A 17245-nucleotide genomic window follows, 5' to 3' on the forward strand; every position below is an offset into this window, starting at 1 on the left:
CAAGAGCTATAGTATATATAAGGACTGTGAGCTGTACAGGGCCAAGCACCAGCTGATAAACTACCCTGAGTAATCTTCACTGACAAATCAAGATGAGAAAGACAACTGGCAGCCGTTCACCATGTCCAGAGAAACTTCCCAGTTATGGAAATCAATCTTATTTTAGCCTACGCTGACATCTACAAAGCACATTGCTTACTACGCCAGGCCAGCCAGAGGCTATGCTGGGATTTCTGCATAAGCTGCCAGCAGCTGTGACCTGATGGCTCTTCCCTGGTGGCCTGATGGAGATGCTGGTAGGTGCCTGCCAAATGCTCCCATCATCATCAGCACCTGCTCAAAGGGTATTTAGTGACATTGTTTGGCTGGCAACAAGTGTTTCCTTGACCGTAAACCCTCCAATCCCCAGGCTCCATGTTGATGAGACGTAGGGAAACGACCCTGTTTCGTTGCTCAGAGCCCATGACACAGGATTGCAGCAGCAGCACCCTGCTGCCCTGGCCCCAGGTTATGCTAACTGAGCAGCACATGGAAAAGACATGACAGGAGAAAATGCTGAACATAAAGGGAGGTAATAGAAGCTAACAAAAGTTACAAATAGTGTTGTGGGGAACAGCTGGATCTCTCAGGGGTTACAAGAGAGTTGTGCAAGAAACAGACAAGCCCTGCAGATGCTTGCAGGAGAGCGCTAGGGACTTTGGGGACTATAATCTTGCAAGGCCAACAGTACCTAGGTGACCATATCAGTAATATCGTGAAAGGCTGAGATTGCTTATGTAACATTATCAGAAATATCAAATTTGGGTACATATGTAACAAAACTGGGACCAACGGAGAAAGCAATTGTGAGGGTTGGTTATTTGGGAGGAGACTAGGGAGGAGAAAGAGGGGCTCAAGGCTGGAAAAAAGGAGGACCAAGAAACAGCAAAGGGGATGATAAAGCATGGGAATCATGTGATGGGGGCTGTCTAGGGAACCTGTCACCAGCCCTGAACTTGGGACAGGACCATAACCAAACCCACTACTCTGACCATACCCTGGGAGCAGAGCCCATGTCTATGGTCAGGAGGACTGGGGCAGCAGCAGGGCAGGCACTCACCCTGGCCAGCCTGAGAGCCCCCAGATGGGCGCATCAAGCATCCCAGTACTACCTTGTCAGCAGCCACCCACTGCCACGTAGCACAGACATCCCTCGCTCCAGCTGCCTGTTAATATGGGGGTACATCACCCAACCCCACACACAATTTCCTGAGACAGTTACTCCCTTCTCTTTTTTCCAATACACATTTAAACTGTTAGAAGTGAGTTAGCATGAGCTCACAGACCTACAGTAGTTTTCATACTGGTGAAGATGCTCTAAAGCGAGATTTAATGTCCTGTGGGACCTTGTCAGACCCTAGCAGGCTGTGGATATGGTCCTCTTCCCAGTCTCGATGCCCTGTTCTCTGCATGCCCTGGTGCCCATGTGCCTTTCCTGTCTAGTGCTGCATGGAGGGCAGAGTAAGGGGCTGCTCAGGATCAAGCAGCGCTGCCACCACATTTCCATGGGGAAGAACGTGCCATCAGGCTGGAAAGCAACAGGTTGCCTTTTCTCTGGGAGAGGGAGATTGAAAGATAGATGTTTCTGCCTGGGTCAAAAGCTGCCCTTATAAAATGGCAGATAATCCCCAGCAGTAAAAATGAATTATCAAGAGACATCGAATAAATGAATAAATATGACAGAGAAGGACAGATTATATGATGGCACAGACAGGAGAGATGCTAGTGATGCTGACACAGTTTCTGCCTCGTGAATGACAATGAATCAGATGCTTTGCTGCCACTGAAGCAGGTCAGACTTGGATCTTTGAAGTCTGACCCTACCGAACCCCTAAACCATGTCTCTTCAGAGCAGCTACATTCTGTCCAAGTACCGACTAGCAAAAAAAATGAAGTGCTCACTGGAAGGCTGAAGCAGAGCATTAAGGAATGATCCCCCCCATTTTGATTCATACAGTATGAAATGTTATCATCTTGGCAGCCTGACAGCTGTGGGGATTTTTCTCTCCATCATGGGGTCATGGGGTTTTGGTTTTGTTTTGTTTTCCCCCCCCTCACTATTTGCTTAAGCCTAAGAGCAGCAGCTTGTCCTTTGGCAGGTGTCAGCCTGGTTTCATCTGCACCAAGATGAAACTTGCAAATGCTAAAATACAGTTTTTCTTAGGGAAAAGGCAACTCTGCAATTTGAGGACTTCTGTGTCCCTGCCCATTACTCACACAGCATGGTCCTAATTGTTGAATCCGAGTTCAACAGTGTATTTTAAATAAACTGTATCAACTTGATGCTATGCTGTAGTGAGCTAATTCTGAAAGGTTTGGTTTTATTGCCATTTACCAGGCGACCCAATTCCCCTGCTCCCCTTCATTTAGCCATCTACAGACAGGCAAAAACAGCACTGAACATTATATAATCAATTTAAGATTTAGAGAGGATGTTGTTCAGGAATACCCGAACACTCCCTTTGACCAGGAAATGGAGGCCATTAAGCTCCTATGCATTAGGAGACCATCTGTGTATGTGCACATTCACACAGATACCGAGATATAAGTGAACAAATTTCAAGAAGTTTCAGGATTAAAATCATTTTATGGATCTCATCTTCTGCATCCTTCTTGATTTATTCCAAAACTGAGAAGAACAAATAAGAGGTGAGCATGGGTGCTTGCAGCCAGTATGTTGAACCTCTTCCTATGTACAAATGAGCACATAGACAGAGGAGCCCTGACAAGATGCCACAGCTAGTTGGCACCCCCAGGAAGCTGGCTGTAATGAGGCAACAGGGCCAGAGGGACAGAAGGTCCTGGTGTCCTGGGGTGGAGAGGGACCCACTGCCAGGCAGAGGTATGGAGACTAGACCAACATGGCATTAGGCAGGGAGGGATGGACTGAATAAATAGCAGAAGTCAAAAGATCTGTCAGAATAAAGTGGGAAGTGTGAGGAAGAGAAAAAGAGACTAGTACTTTGGTCAGGAAACAAGCAGTATAAGGTAGATAAATTGGAGGAGGTAAAGCTTGGCGGCGGAGAGAAACGAAGTATCTTTTCTCTGCATGTTTGCAAAGGTCTAGATAAACATCTTCTTGGACCCTTCTTTCTGCCTCACAGACATTATGGTATCAGTAGTCCATCTGTATATCACTATATCTTCAGAAATAACCTATTGCTTCCCTAGGAAAACAATGGTAAACACCAGAATTTAGAAGAAAAGGGGAAAGTGCAGGTCCACAAAAATTTCTCCTGCAGGAAAAAAAAAAAAAAAAAAAAAAAAAAAGTTTAAATGATTCCCGCACTCCTGACTCTGTTCCTGCCTTCCTGCAACAGTTCACTACCTTTCAAATAGTCGTTGTTCCTGGGAACATGATGTGATGCTGTGGACCCGAGAAATCATCTGGATTAAACGGAAGAAAAAAAATCTCTCTCTCTCTATTTTTTTTCTTTTCTTTTTTTTTTTTTTTTTTTTTTTTTTTTTTTTTTGATCCAAGTCATGTCACAGTTTAGGTCTTGTTTGAGGAGATAAATACAATTAAGAGCTGGAGATAAATTAAGTATAATCTCCCCCAGAGATTACGACACTTCACCTATCGTTGTTGTGTTCAGGTAGAGAAAAAGTTTTACAAGGAAACAGCTCCAGGATATTAAAGCAGAAATAAAGGAGAGGGAGCTTTTCTCATAAGAACCGATCGATGCTCACAGAAGCCATCTCTCCAGGTAACGAAAGAGGGAGAGAAAATAACTTGAGCTCAGTTTAAGATTAAAAAAATAAAATCATCCATAGCTACACAGCGCCTGGACTGTTTGGAGGCTGGCAAACCATCACCGTGATCAAGTGTGCATATCAGATTAGAAATAGGTGGAACGTTATTAAAAACGAGTTAGTTTTCCACTGCATTTTATGGTGGAACAGCTGCTGCAGAAACATCCGAAGCAGGTATGTCCTCCCCTCTGCTCCACCAAACTAATGCTGCTCAGGCTTCTGCAGAAGGCTGAAGACTCCAAACCTTTCTTTAATTGAGTAATGTTTCACACATATGGAATTTTTTTTTATAGCAGAAATACTGAATAATTCAGTGCCTAAGCAGATGTTTAGAAGCTTCAAGATATGAAGGTTATCTATCAGACCTATTTAAATCAGGAGTCTCCAAGAGCCAGGTAGAGAGCAATTGCTTTATAACAAAACAAAACAAACAAAAAAAAAAGCCTTCTTCAGTAACTGGAGCACTTTGCTACAGCAGCTCGAGCATAGCACTATAAACATTGCCTGAATACAAAAGGGAGCTGCATTGCCATAACACAGGCCAGGCTGCGGCTTGCAGGTCTTCCGAGCTCTGTCAGCTCTGACTGCAGAGGGGAACTGGTCATCCAGCCCAGGGGTTAAAGGAGGCTTTGCAAAGGGCCTTGCAGGAGGAGCATCTTCTCTAGATGCCACTGAACTGCTGGGCTCACATTGCAGCAAACAGGGTTGTGCTTCCCCCCATCCAGCTGTTTTGAGATGACAAGCAGCACTAGTCAAAGAGCGCAGCATTTTACTGATGAGAAGGTTGCAGAAGCATTTCAACACTGTGTGTGCAAAAATAACTAAACACGCTTTCAGTTGCAAGCTGCTGGGAGCTCAGCTCCATATCCAGAGCGCAGAAGAGTGCCATTGCCCTCTGCCGATTGCAACCTGCTGGAGCACATCTGCGGCCAGGTTACCTCTCAATAGCTTCTGCCAAGCAGCCCCGCTTCTTAACTGGAACATCTTTCCAACCTTCTACTTTTAAAACAGAGTAAGGAGTGGCAAGGAAAAACAACACCAGCACATGTTCATGCCTGCGAGGACAGCTTTTAAATACAGGCTGGCTGTACAGGTTAAAAAAAAAAAAAAAAAAAAAAGGACCTCTCTGTGATCCTGCATTACTGACGCAATTTGTGAGTTTACAGATTGTTTTGCTAGTCCCAGCTCCCCTGCAAAAGTAGCAGATATATGAGGGCAGGGCAAAGGGATCAGGATTAATTCCACACTACATCCTCCCCCAGCCGTCAGTAGGGATCCAGTGAGTAGAAGAAGTGACTTTTCTCTTTCTGCAGAGAAAAAGAGGGACGGAAGTCCTCCCTTGCTAAGGCATTGGTCATCGCTTATTTGGGAGCTTTCTGAATGAGTTTCTTCTCTGGGGAAGGTCATGGGCTGTAAATACAGGTAAGAACAGATCCATTTATTGAAGGCAGTCAGCATAGCAAAATCCAAATTCATTTTAGGGGAAGAGAGCAATCTGAGCAGAAGCATCCTGTATAGAACAGTTTAAAAGCAGGTTGATAAACATCTTGGGAACATAGGAAGGTCTGTTGTCAAGAGCATACATGTACCAAATAGGTAGTTTCCAAGAAATAATAGCAATCTGTTGTGTTGAGGTACAGGTGAGAAACAGGCCTTTCACTATACCTTGGCCTGTTGTAATCAGTTTTTCTACTTCTCTACATGACTAGTATTTGGCAGCATATAACCTATTGCAGGGGTACACTTGAATGGGGGCCATGACCTGAAGCATGGTCCCAAACCACTATTTGGCACAAGCAAGAGGCTGCACTGCTTCGATAAAGGCATCTCCGCATGGTCTGAAGTGCCTCACAGACTGCCTGCAGGATAGCAGCCAGCCAGAGATCTGACTGAAGCTTCGTTTGCTAAATTTGGGCAGGATGCCAGTGTTTGAGACCACATATACTTTCCTTGCTTGTGTTCAAGCAGCGAGGATTAAATGGATAACACTGAAAGGCCACCTTGAGCTTGGTCCGAACAGGCCCTGAACCACTGACCTTGCCTTTGAACGATGTTAACTGGAAGGCCTATCTGACAGCCCGACAGGGAGGAAGGAGGCACAATGTGTCCAGGTCAGTTGTTGATACATCACATTGATAAATGACAACATCTCACCCAGTAGTGCCAACTTTCACAGAGAAACATTAGTTCAGACCCAGTCCTTCCTCTAGCAAAACTGGTCTTTGAACAGCAAAGTATTTTTATAGAGTAGGAAACTAAGGCACAGAGATGAGAAGCCTCAGATGAGAAACAGGCATTTCCCCTCTCCCACACATCATTTCCCTATGTATTTACATTTAGTACAGCCTCCAGTACACCATGTCTGTGTCACCAAGATGGCAGTCACGGTACCTGCCTCAGGCACAGTCCCCCTGCACAAGGTCAAGTTGATACTTTGAGAAACCACATCACAACCCAGTGAACACAGGTACCCTTCCAAACTGTGCACACAAGCCCTGATAATAGGGTTGATGTTAGTGCCAGGTCCATTCAGGAGCTCCTCTTTGGCAAGAAAACCCTTGAACATCTGCAGAAACCATCTTACCACAAGAAGAGGAGATTGTTTTTACAAGTGGACATATGCACATTGCTCCCCATGTACAGTGTATAACATCCTGGCCCTGAGATGCTGGCACAGACAAGACCTCAGACTTGGCGGCAGGGCCCAAAAGAAAAAGGACATGCAGAATCAGTGTCTGTGCCTGAACACCACCGTGTTTCATAACCTGTGCTGCAATGGTGCATGTGTTTCTGCTTGCTGTCAAAACAGTGCATGCAGCATTAAAGCACTGAGCATCATGTAAAACATGACACAAGCATTTAGTCCTTCCCAGAAATGCCTAGCACCTGACCCAAAAGGTGCAAGTTACTAGTATTTTAGTATCCATTTCCTCCACTGGTACAGCTCTGCAGTATGTTGCAGTGTTATCACTACCTTCCACCACTGCTCACCAGAATTTAAGAAAGAAAATGGCAAATTAAACATCCAGCCTATATTTGATGTGCCTTTTCAAGCTCTGTTTCCCATTCTGATTGTTATGCATGGCAAGGTAATACTATATTTTACATATAGTATTACTGCACTCCAACAAACCTCTGCGAAACCTGTTCTGACATAAAAATGGATCCTCTGTGTAAAAAGGGAGTTAAGCAGATAAGTGAGGTTTATAGCAGTAGAGAGAGCTGAGCTTGCCAGGGCCTTGGGGGAGCTATGGGCATCCCTCCTACACCACCACCATGGCAGATCTGGGTCTCCACTGCCCCGGGCAGGGAGACACCAAGGTGTGCTGGCTGCAGGCACAGCTGGGCTTGTGCCATGCCTGAACAAAGAACAGCCGTACAAGCCCAGCACTTGGGACAGCAGAAACTGGTACCTGTGCTGCAGGCACGTTAGAGAGCCTAAGGGATGAAGGGCAGTTTGGCACAGAGGCACAGCAAGACCTATCAAGGCCATCCTCCCTGCATGGGGACAGCAGGGTGCCACAGCAGCAAAGAGCAGGCAGTGGGGAAAGCACTGCTTTTGTGCTGCTTCGGACATTGACCTGGGGACAGGTCGATCCTCTCGTATGGCAGCAATAGAGATCTATTGTAAAGAGTCATTAGGGTGAGCCAAGTACCAGATGTATTTCCTTTCACCCACTTATTTTTCATCAACACCAGTAACATGGAGCATAAGTAGCTTTATAGTCCTTCTGCTGGCTCTGGAGAATTTATCTAATTGTCATGAAACAGAGTAAGTTGTTATCTGGCTATGCAGCTGTAACAATTTATCCTTTAAACTAAGCCAAATGTTGTATTTGAACTGGCTATCACCAAATAGCCAAAACAATCACTTCCTGAGTAAATAAAATAGATGTACAATGCTCACAGCACTACTCCAGTTCAAAGCCCAGGAAGAATAATTACATATCCACCTAGAACACAAGGGGATTACAAGTAACCACAATCAAACTTTTCAAGTTGGAATTTGGCCTAGACATTAGACAAAGTTCGTATCTCTGTGATTCAAACAAGAAATGCAGCAGGACCTTACAGGTAAAACCTAAATAGCCTTTTGCCATCTTACCCCAAAGTTGTCTCCACCTTTAGCATACCCTTTCTCCGCAGCATGCCTAGGTATTAAATACTTGATTTTCCTTCCCAGCCTAGGCAGAGTAAAGCCTCCTGCACCACTTTCCATTGCTGCTGAATCATACACCTCCCTTCCAAGAACACATCCAGCCTGATTCAGCGCTGATTCAACTCCTCTTAGTCATGGTTCATTTACTAAATGCATTTCAAATTGTTATCCTCCTTGGGTTAACTGGAGTTGGAGCAGAGCCAGCACTAACACATTGGCAATCACAAAGCACCCTCAGATTGCAGTGCCTACTTCTTGGACATCAAGGTCTTGTGTTAATAGCAAAGCTGATGCAGGACAGAGTTGCTAAATCAACACCTATTTAAACCTATTTGCAAGGCTAGCGCTCCACCTGGCAAAGATAAGGAGGGGGGCTTCAGTGTATATCTGTGACAACTCGCAGGCATGTCTTTTCCCCCCATCAGTCAAGGCACTGGTCTGAAGCTCAGAGCTGCTGTTGCCAACTGCTACCTAGGTCCAGTGGAGCAAATACTGACCAGGCGTAAGAGATCTTCCCTCCACACACACAAACTTACCCAGTCAGAAACATGCCTGCCAGTGTGCAAGAGATGGGATGTGGAGGGCTCCATGTCAGCAAGATTCACTCCTAGATAATCTCTGTTAAATCTCACCTGATCCAGTAAGATGCGCATAGCTCATGTTTGCTTCAGGTGTCCCTATGGTATCAGCAATATGTTGCTCAGACAGCCCTTGTGACTGTTAAACTAGCCCTGGCCTTGACAAAGAAACACCATGAGGTACACAGAACCAGAGAAGGCAGCTCTGTTTCAGTGAGATCTTCACAAGCACCACCAGGAGCATACGATGAGCAGGGTGGACTTCTGGCTCAAAACTTTTGGCTGGCATAAACCAAAGGCTCTCACTATTTTTATCAGTTTGAGAGAATCCACCAAAATCCTTTAGCTGCCAAGCACCTCCCATTTGTAGGATTTTTGAGTGTGTTTAGGACTGACAAGCAGGAGCAAAGGCTTCCCTTCTCCCCCAGGGCAGGAGTAAGACCTGTACAGACCTGGTCAGCCAAAAGAGTCATGAAGGGGAAATAACAGTGTGAAACAGATGGAATCCAAAGATAGAGTCCACTCCCAAGACAGATGCTCTGCATTACCCTGCCCCAGCCACCACACCTTGGCCATCACCTGGCTACTCCAAAGGGCACGAAGTACCTCCCTGCAGACCTCCAGCCCTTCCTGACAGCCTCCAAAAGGAGATAGGAGGAACACAGTAAACATTTCACTAAATAAGCACAACACATATCCCCACTTGTGTTTTTAATGCACTAGCTGTAGGCAATTGTTTATCAGCAGCTGCTCCTCGTGAGGCAGGGGTCTTGGCAAATGATGGCCACAGGGTAGAGTCCTCCATCCAATGACCAGAGCAGTCTCTAAGCTCAGATGTGACACTTGGGAGCAGGAAGGGGATCAGACCTCAGCCTGTGTTCCAATGAGACCTCTGGGGAGAGTTCAGCCCTCATCCCAAGCTCCCAACCCTGCATGACCACCATAAGTCAGGTAACGTTCCTGACTTCCCAAAAGTGCAGAGAAGGGCCATAGGAGGCAAGTGGGAGCTCAGGAGCAAACCTAAAGCAAAACTTTCAGCCATTTGGGGAAGGAGGAAAGAAAAGGAAGCGTGGAAGAAACAGCAGCACAACGTGCTCTGTTCCTGATCTTTATGTTGCTCCTCTATAGCTTACAACACCTGCACTGGCAATGGGGCCCTTCTGACCAAAGCCTGGGACATGGCATTCATTGTCCTGCTCCAGATGTTGTACTGCAATTCTCTTAGCCCCAGGAGTTTTAATCACAGTCTCAATACACAACAAAATCTTGTAGAAGTTTTCTCACATCAGGCAACACATTGGGTTACATGTGTACATTAAACCTCTCCTAAACAGTATCCATGGAAGAGATACTGCTCTACCACAGATTCCTACAGAATGAACTCTAGAAGGAAGGTCAAATCATTATTCCTCTAATAATAAAAGACTCCTCAACTTTAAAATACAATTAAACAGATACAAAGACTTGACACTTACTCACCCGAGTATAGAGCAGCTTCTGATTCCTGGTTCCCAGGGGGAACAGAGCTGCCTGCTTTTCAGCCAGTGCAGGCCAAACCTGCAACTGCAAGAGGACGGATCCACATTCCATGCAGTGCTGATAACTTGCAGCATCTTATGACAAGTCTCATATTTGAGATTTTAATTAAGTTCCCACATTTTCATTCAAGGTAGGGTTCAAGAAACATCAGTTCTCATTTTAAAACAAAAACACAAATATGCAGCCTTCATATAAGGAAAACAAAACAAGATATAGAAGGAGCAAAGAAGTCAAAATCCAACAGCTTAGCAGAAACAACCAAAGCCATGCTTAGGCAAATAAAAACAAGATTTAAAACCATTCTCACAACTTTTCAAACAATTGAACCCTTTAAATACACAAAATTAGATGCTGGAATTTTCAAGCCCCTGAAAGCCCCCAGAGCTGATGGAGAACAGCTGTCTGTCTACAGCCTTTAAACAAAATGGAATTGCCTCCCTGAGAGCCACCAACAAGTTCAGGACAGCTTGCCGGCATCTCTGAAACTATGGGGGAACACAAAGGTTATTTCTAAAACCATCACAAAACAAAGAAAAGAAGCTAGTAACAGCTGTAGTCCTACCTTGCTCCAGTTCTTGTGAGAGAAGCTGAGGAAGTACTGCAGTCTCTAGCACCTGGAGCTCATAAAAACTCACCCTAACAGGTGCAGAAATGTTGCCTAAAGGAGCCTCCAAAAAAGATGTTGTGAACAGAGGAAATGACTTTCTTAAGTCTTACTTATCAAGTTAGAGTCCCTAACAGCAGAATAGCTAGTGAAAGAAAGAGGATGGTACTGACACTGTTTCCCTGTCCACACATTCCTTAACTTCACTTATTTAAGCAAAGCAAATAGATTTATTGAATTGTATAACCTGAGTTCACCCACCTGTGAGCTTTTACATATGTGCCTCCAAGAGCAGCCTCAGTACAGCTGTGCACCCCACTGACTGAGTCCCACCAATGCAGGTGTCCTAGTGCCTAGGACAATATTACTGTGTTAAGTGGAATACAAATAAGTAACTAACAAGGTCTTGGAAATCTGTGAGAAAGAACAGCAGTTAACCAACTGCTGTTACATATAGCCACAGAATCACCATGAGAGGCAGTCAACATGAAGGTCAGAAGTTGAAGAGTAATGAAATAGTGACCCCCAAAGTCAAATGTGGCCCCCAAAATAAGTCTGCATGCGTGCGCAATACCACAGCCCAGTTACGCAACCGGGGCAGAGTTAGGCTAGACTCCCTGCACTTGTTGGTCCCAGTTGCCGGGACTCCCGCCTACCACAAATAATCATAAATACCAGAATTTTTCCGAAGGAGAGAGAGGCTGCTACACAACAGAGGACCACTTTGCCTCCTTGGGGATGCCCGAAAAGATTTTGCCTGCCGACTCTCTCTCTCACCGTGCAGACGATTGGGACAAGCATTGGAGTGGTCCTTCTCGAGATTACCGTTGGGTCAGTCTGTTTTTAAATATCTACTAATAAACTGCTTGCTACTGAAGAGTGTGTGTGTGTGTGTGTGTGTGAGAGAGAGAGAGAGAGAGAGTTTGTACTGGCTTGCCAAAACGGATGTTTGGCCCCGGGGAATCTAACTAGAACAAGGCCTTCAACTCCCCTAGCGTGCTGCAAAGAGGCCTGGGCACCTATGTCTGGAGTAGGCATGCCAGCAAGGTAAGGGCCCTGCAATGCTAAGTTTCAGTCTGCTTCAGGGACTTTCAGGGAAACAGTAGTAGCCCAAACCAGTAGCCCACTGGTAGAGGAAGCCTACCACCTGGTTCTATGGTGTAATGGTTAGCACTCTGGACTTTGAATCCAGCGATCCGAGTTCAAATCTCGGTAGAACCTAGGTAAGTGGCTGTCATTTGAGAACTGCAGCAGTTTGCACAGGACGGTGCAATGCATCTTTGTTTCCACTCTTCATATTGCCCACTTCCACAAACATGGTCGTGACATGCTAAAAAACACATTTGCCTGTGAGCTGTCAGAGTTGCTGTGTCGGAAGCTTCAACACAGACAGACCCTCTGACAGCAGATGCAGCTCTACAGGCCTCAGGGAGTGCTTGGGGCCTCTCCAGAATGGAAGGCCTGGACTGAGAGTCAGCTCTCCTGCAGGAGCTGTGTTGTTGAAGCATTGTGTCCTCAGGTAAGGGAGTTGCAGTAAGAAGTCAGCAGACTGTGAAGCATCTGCGAAAATGAGCAGAAGATAGGCAGGGCATTCTTGGAGACTGTCCTGCTCCAGGAGTCCCAATCCCCTGCAGCAGGGGAGTTACTGGAGGGCTCTGTGCAGAGTGAAATAGTACACCACAACACTGTAGAAGAAGGCTAGAAACTGGTAGAAAGGCCGCTGGTCCTCCTGAAGACTTGACTTGCAATTGAAGAACCAATTTAGTGTCCTACAGGATGAGGAGGACGTGGACCTGACTTCAAGGGAAGCAACTGGGCTGACAGACCCTGTGCCTTGCAGGAACACTCAGAAGAAATGATGAGTGATTGTTGCGGGTGACTCCATGCTGCAGGGGACAGAGGCACCTATCTGCTGGCCTGAGCTCTTGTCTAGAGAGGTTCGCTTCCTGCCAGGGGCTCGTATACAAGATGTCATCAAAAGACTGCCAAGGCTCATCCACGTATCAGACTACTATCTCAGACATATCAGACTACTGCTCTTTCACATGGATGCTAATGATACCAAGAGCAAATTGGAAACAATCAAAGAGGATTTCAGAGCTCTGGGCATGGTAGTCAAGGGTCTGGGAGCTCAGATGATCTTCTCCTCAATCCTGCCAGTGAGGGGGAAGGATAGGAAAAGGAGCAGATTTTCCAAGTTAACAACTGGCTGCGCCACTGGTGTTAGCAACAGAGGTTTTGTTTCTATGATTATGGCACCCTGTCTGAAGATCAACAGAGATGGGATCTACCTCACTAAGCAGGGCACGTATGTCTTTGCCAACAGGCTGGCCAGCCTTGTAAAGAGGGCTTTAAACTAGGTAGGATGGGGGAAGGGGAGAGTTATAAAGACAAGGTAGTCAACAAAATGCAGCTCAGGTTGGGAGGCCTCCAGTGGGTCCATGCAGCCAGGGAAGAAGAAGGACACAGGAAACTAGAGGCTGGTCAGCCTCACCTCCATCCCTGGAAAGGTGATGGAACAGCTCATTCTGGATGTCATCTCCAAGCATATGGAGGAAAAGAAGGTGGTCAGGAGCAGTCAGCACAGATTCACCCAGGGGAAATCATGCTTAACCAATCATCTGATGGCCTTCTGTGATGGAATAACAGGCTGGGTGGATGAGGGAAGAGCAGTGGTCATTGTGTACCTTGACTTCAGCAAGGCTTTTGACACTGTCTCCCGTAACATCATCCTGTATAAGCTTAGGAAGTGTGGGGTTAGATGGGTGGACAGTGAGGTGAATTGAGAACTAGCTGAAAGGCAGAGCTCAGAGGGTTGTTCTCAGTGGCACAGAGTCTAGCTGGAGGTCGGTAGCTAGAGGAGTTCCCCAGAGCTCAGTACTGGGGCCAGTCCTGTTCAACTTTTTCATCAATGACCTGGATGAGGGGACAGAGTGCCTCCTCAGCAAACTTGCTGATGATACCAAGCTGGGAGGAGTGGCTGACACAGCAGAGGGCTGCGCTGCCATTCAGAGAGACCTGGACAGGCTGGAGAGCTGGGCAGAGAGGAACCTCCTGAGGTTCAACAAGGGCAAGCGCAGGGTTCTGCGCCTGGGGAGGAATAATCCCATGCACCAATACAGGCTGGAGGCTGACCTACTGGAAAGCAGCTGTGCAGAGAAGGACCTGGGAGTCCTGATAGATGACAAGTTGACCATGAGCCAGCAATGTCCCCTTGTGGCCAAGAAGGCCAATGGGATCCTGGGGTGCATTAGGAAGAGTGTTGCCAGCAGGTGGAGGGAGGTGATCCTGCCCCTCTACTCAGCCCTGGTGAGGCCTCATCTCAAGTACTGTGTCCAGTTCTGGGCTCCCCAGTACAAGCGAGACATGGAGCTACTGGAGAGAGTCCAGTATAGGGCTACAAAGATGATCAGAGGGCTGGAGCATCTCCCTTATGAGAAAGGCTGCAAAAGCTGAGCCTGTTTAGCCTGGGGAAGAAAAGACTGAGGGGGAAATTTTATTAATATCTAAAATACCTTGGGGGGGTGTCAAAGGGATGGTACCAAACTGCCAATCTCTTTTAGTAGCGTCATGCAACCGAACAACAGGCAACACAAAATGGAAACACAGGAAGTTCTGCCTGAATATGAGGAGGAATTTCTTTACTGTGAGGGTGATGGAGCACTGGCACAGGTTGCCCAGAGAGGTTGTGGAGTCTCCTTCTCTGGAGATCTTCAAGGCCAGCCTGAATGCAACCCTGTCTAACATGCTTTAGGTGACCCTGCTTGATCAGGGAGGTTGGACTAGATGATCTCCAGAGGTCCCTTCCAACAATTCTGTGATTCTGTGAAAATAATTTGTTTGCAAGCACTTGTTGATTGATGAGTAATTTCACCCATATGACATTTCTTGTCACTAACATCCCCAGACATAGTGTTAGTTTGGAAGACAGGAGGAAGTGCAGAGAGGCACAGTTGTTGTGGGGCTGGGATACAAATGCCAAGGGTAGAATAGGGGCCCAGGAGAACTTCTCTGCAAGTTCCTCTTGGTGGTTAAGCCACTAAACCAGTGATAATCTTTGTGTGAATCTGTTAGTAGGCAAGAAGACAGTTTGGGAAACAGGGGGAAGTGCAGACAGGCAGCTGTGGTGGTGGAACAGGCATGCCAGGACCCAAGTAACTTCCCTGCGAGCATCTGCTGGTCCATGAGCTGTCACCTATATAGCATTTCCTGTACAAACTTGCTAGGAGGGGAATGGTGTCCCTTGTGGAAGAAGGAGGAAGTGCAGAGGAGCAGGTGTTAGGGTGCAGGAACAGGCATGCCAAGGCAACAGTAGGGGCTCAGGAGAACGTATCTGCGAACATTTGTCAGTGGGTGAGCTGTTTAATCAGCATGGCAATCCTTTTTGCAAGCAGCAAGCCTCCCAGGGTATCAAGTCAGGTTGGCAGACGCACACCTCCCTCCCTCTGCTCTCAGTGGGCAGGGCTATCTTTTTCTTTTGCCTTTTTGCTTTTCCTGGAGAAACTTGGTTCAGGCTTAGGTGAAGGCAATGCCTCCCTTGACGCAGCTTGTTCTTCTTCACCTGTTCCCAAAGCACTGTACCTGTTTTGTAATTGCAGATCTGCAGGTGGAGCAGGAGCTTTCTTCTTGCTACCAGAAGTCACAATTTTCCAGCCTTCCCCATCATGACAGTCTCCATTCACTGGTTTTGGGGGCATTGTCTTTAGCCATCCCTTCTCTGCACCACAGGGCTTGGGCTCTTGCCTTTGCAAGGTCTTTGAGGAAACTCTGTCGGTCCCCTTCTCTGTCATGTCAGATGATGTGCAGCCTGCTCACTTCTTCCTTCAGCTTCCTACCTGGCAACTCAAGGCCTTGACCTCTGCACAGCTGCCCCAGCCTCTAAACCCAAAGACCGGTACCAGGCACTTCCTGGAGCCAAGAACCGGTGCAGCAGCAAAAGCCTGAGTAAAAAGGTGTCTATAAAGAGGGTAACACCAGATAGTAACAAAAATTTTATTTATTAATTCATCTGAGAGATCCCCCGGTGAATCTAACTGCTTCTAAGCTAAATGGCAGCTCTCCCACAGCACCTCAGAGCCCTGTTGTGGGTTTGGTCTGGAAGAAAGAAAAAGGAAGAGCAGCAGTGCAACCAATACATGCCAAGGAAGGAAGGTTCCCTGAGGCCTGTGGCTGCTTCCCTTTTCCCACTGCCTGCATAGAGCCCTGATCCTCACGCAGAACCTGACTGCTGCAGTCACCTAGCGAATCCCTGCTCCATCAGCTGCATGGCCAGGTCCTGTGGCCACATTTGTCCAGAGGAGTGTACAGCGTTTCTTTGGCTTTGCCTGGGAAGCATTTGACCAGCAGCTTAGTTCATGGCTTGTGGTAACACTTTCCAAGGAAGCCTGTGGAATGTTAAATAGTTCCCACTAATAAAATTTGTGCTCTTTCAGCTCCTCCTTGAGTTCGTCAGGGCTTCCTTTATATCCAGGTTCTCAGCCATCAATCCCCCCACCACAGTGAGCAACTGTGGAAGCAACTTTTCAGTAGGGTGAATCAATGCAATGCACTGAGCTGTCTCATCTCAAGTAGGATAGGGACAGGGAAACTCTGAGCTGATACCTCCTCTCCCCAAACCCACACTCCAGCCTTCACCTTGCCACTGCCCCACCTGCAAACCCCTTCTGCTGTGCCTTTGCCTGTCTGGGCTGAAATTCCCCCAGCTCAGCACTTGTCTCCTCACCATCTCTCTTGTGCCCGGCACAGGACATAGCACTGCTGCACTTGGATTCTGTTGCTGCAGCCAATGCTGTCACTGGTTACCACACCCCCCAGCCAGTTCTTCCTGATGAGAAGCAGATCCAGGACCATCTGTGTTAAGTCACCCCAGCATCCTTCAGAAATCCACTGGATTGCTTGCATCATGCTTTGTTCCTCTTTCAGCAGAGATGAGGGAGGTTAAGAATTTCCCATAAGAACCAGTGTCTCTTATTTCCAGACTTCCTTCAGATGCTTAAAGATGATTTTGTCCCCTTCCTCACCCTGATCAAGTGGTAACATATTACCACCACAGCATCACTCTTATTAACCCCTCCTCTGATCCCAACCCATCAGGTCCTGGCCAGCCTGTCACCCACTCCACAGAAGAGGTCCATAGTTTGAAGCTTCTTCCTGGGAAGGGCAACCCTCCCTCATCTTCTTTCCTGCGTCTCATCCACTCACATAAGCTCTCCCACTCCATCTCAGCTATTCCAACACAATTGTTCTGCATCTACATGTTCTTCCTGCTCTTTTTCCAGGCTGCATGCATTTGTGCACAGGCACTTAGGGTTGGGCTCATTTTGACCTGTTTTACCCCTCTCCTGATAACTGCTCCACCATTTAACTGCCAACTGTTATTGTGACCCCACAAATGAAACTAGTTTAAAGCCTTCCTCATCAGGTTGGCAAGCCTGTTGACAAAGATGCTTTTACTCCCACTTTTTCAGGAGAATCTGATCTCTCACTAGAGGTCCCTGATCTTCAAGGACAGACCTATGATTATAGAACCCAAAGCAATCCTGTAGAAAATTCTCACATGAAAACAATCACTGC

The 17245-nt window shown here is 46.8% G+C and overlaps 1 non-coding gene across 1 annotated transcript; it reads left to right on the forward strand.

Annotated features, from left to right (window-relative positions):
- Window positions 1-11821: 11821 nt before the first annotated feature.
- TRNAQ-UUG (transfer RNA glutamine (anticodon UUG)) lies at window positions 11822-11893 on the forward strand. The gene has a single exon. It is a non-coding gene; the product is annotated as a tRNA-Gln (tRNA).
- The last annotated feature ends 5352 nt before the right edge of the window (window positions 11894-17245 follow it).

Source organism: Rhea pennata, chromosome 2 (genome assembly GCF_028389875.1).
Source record: "Rhea pennata isolate bPtePen1 chromosome 2, bPtePen1.pri, whole genome shotgun sequence".
Taxonomy (NCBI): domain Eukaryota; kingdom Metazoa; phylum Chordata; class Aves; order Rheiformes; family Rheidae; genus Rhea; species Rhea pennata.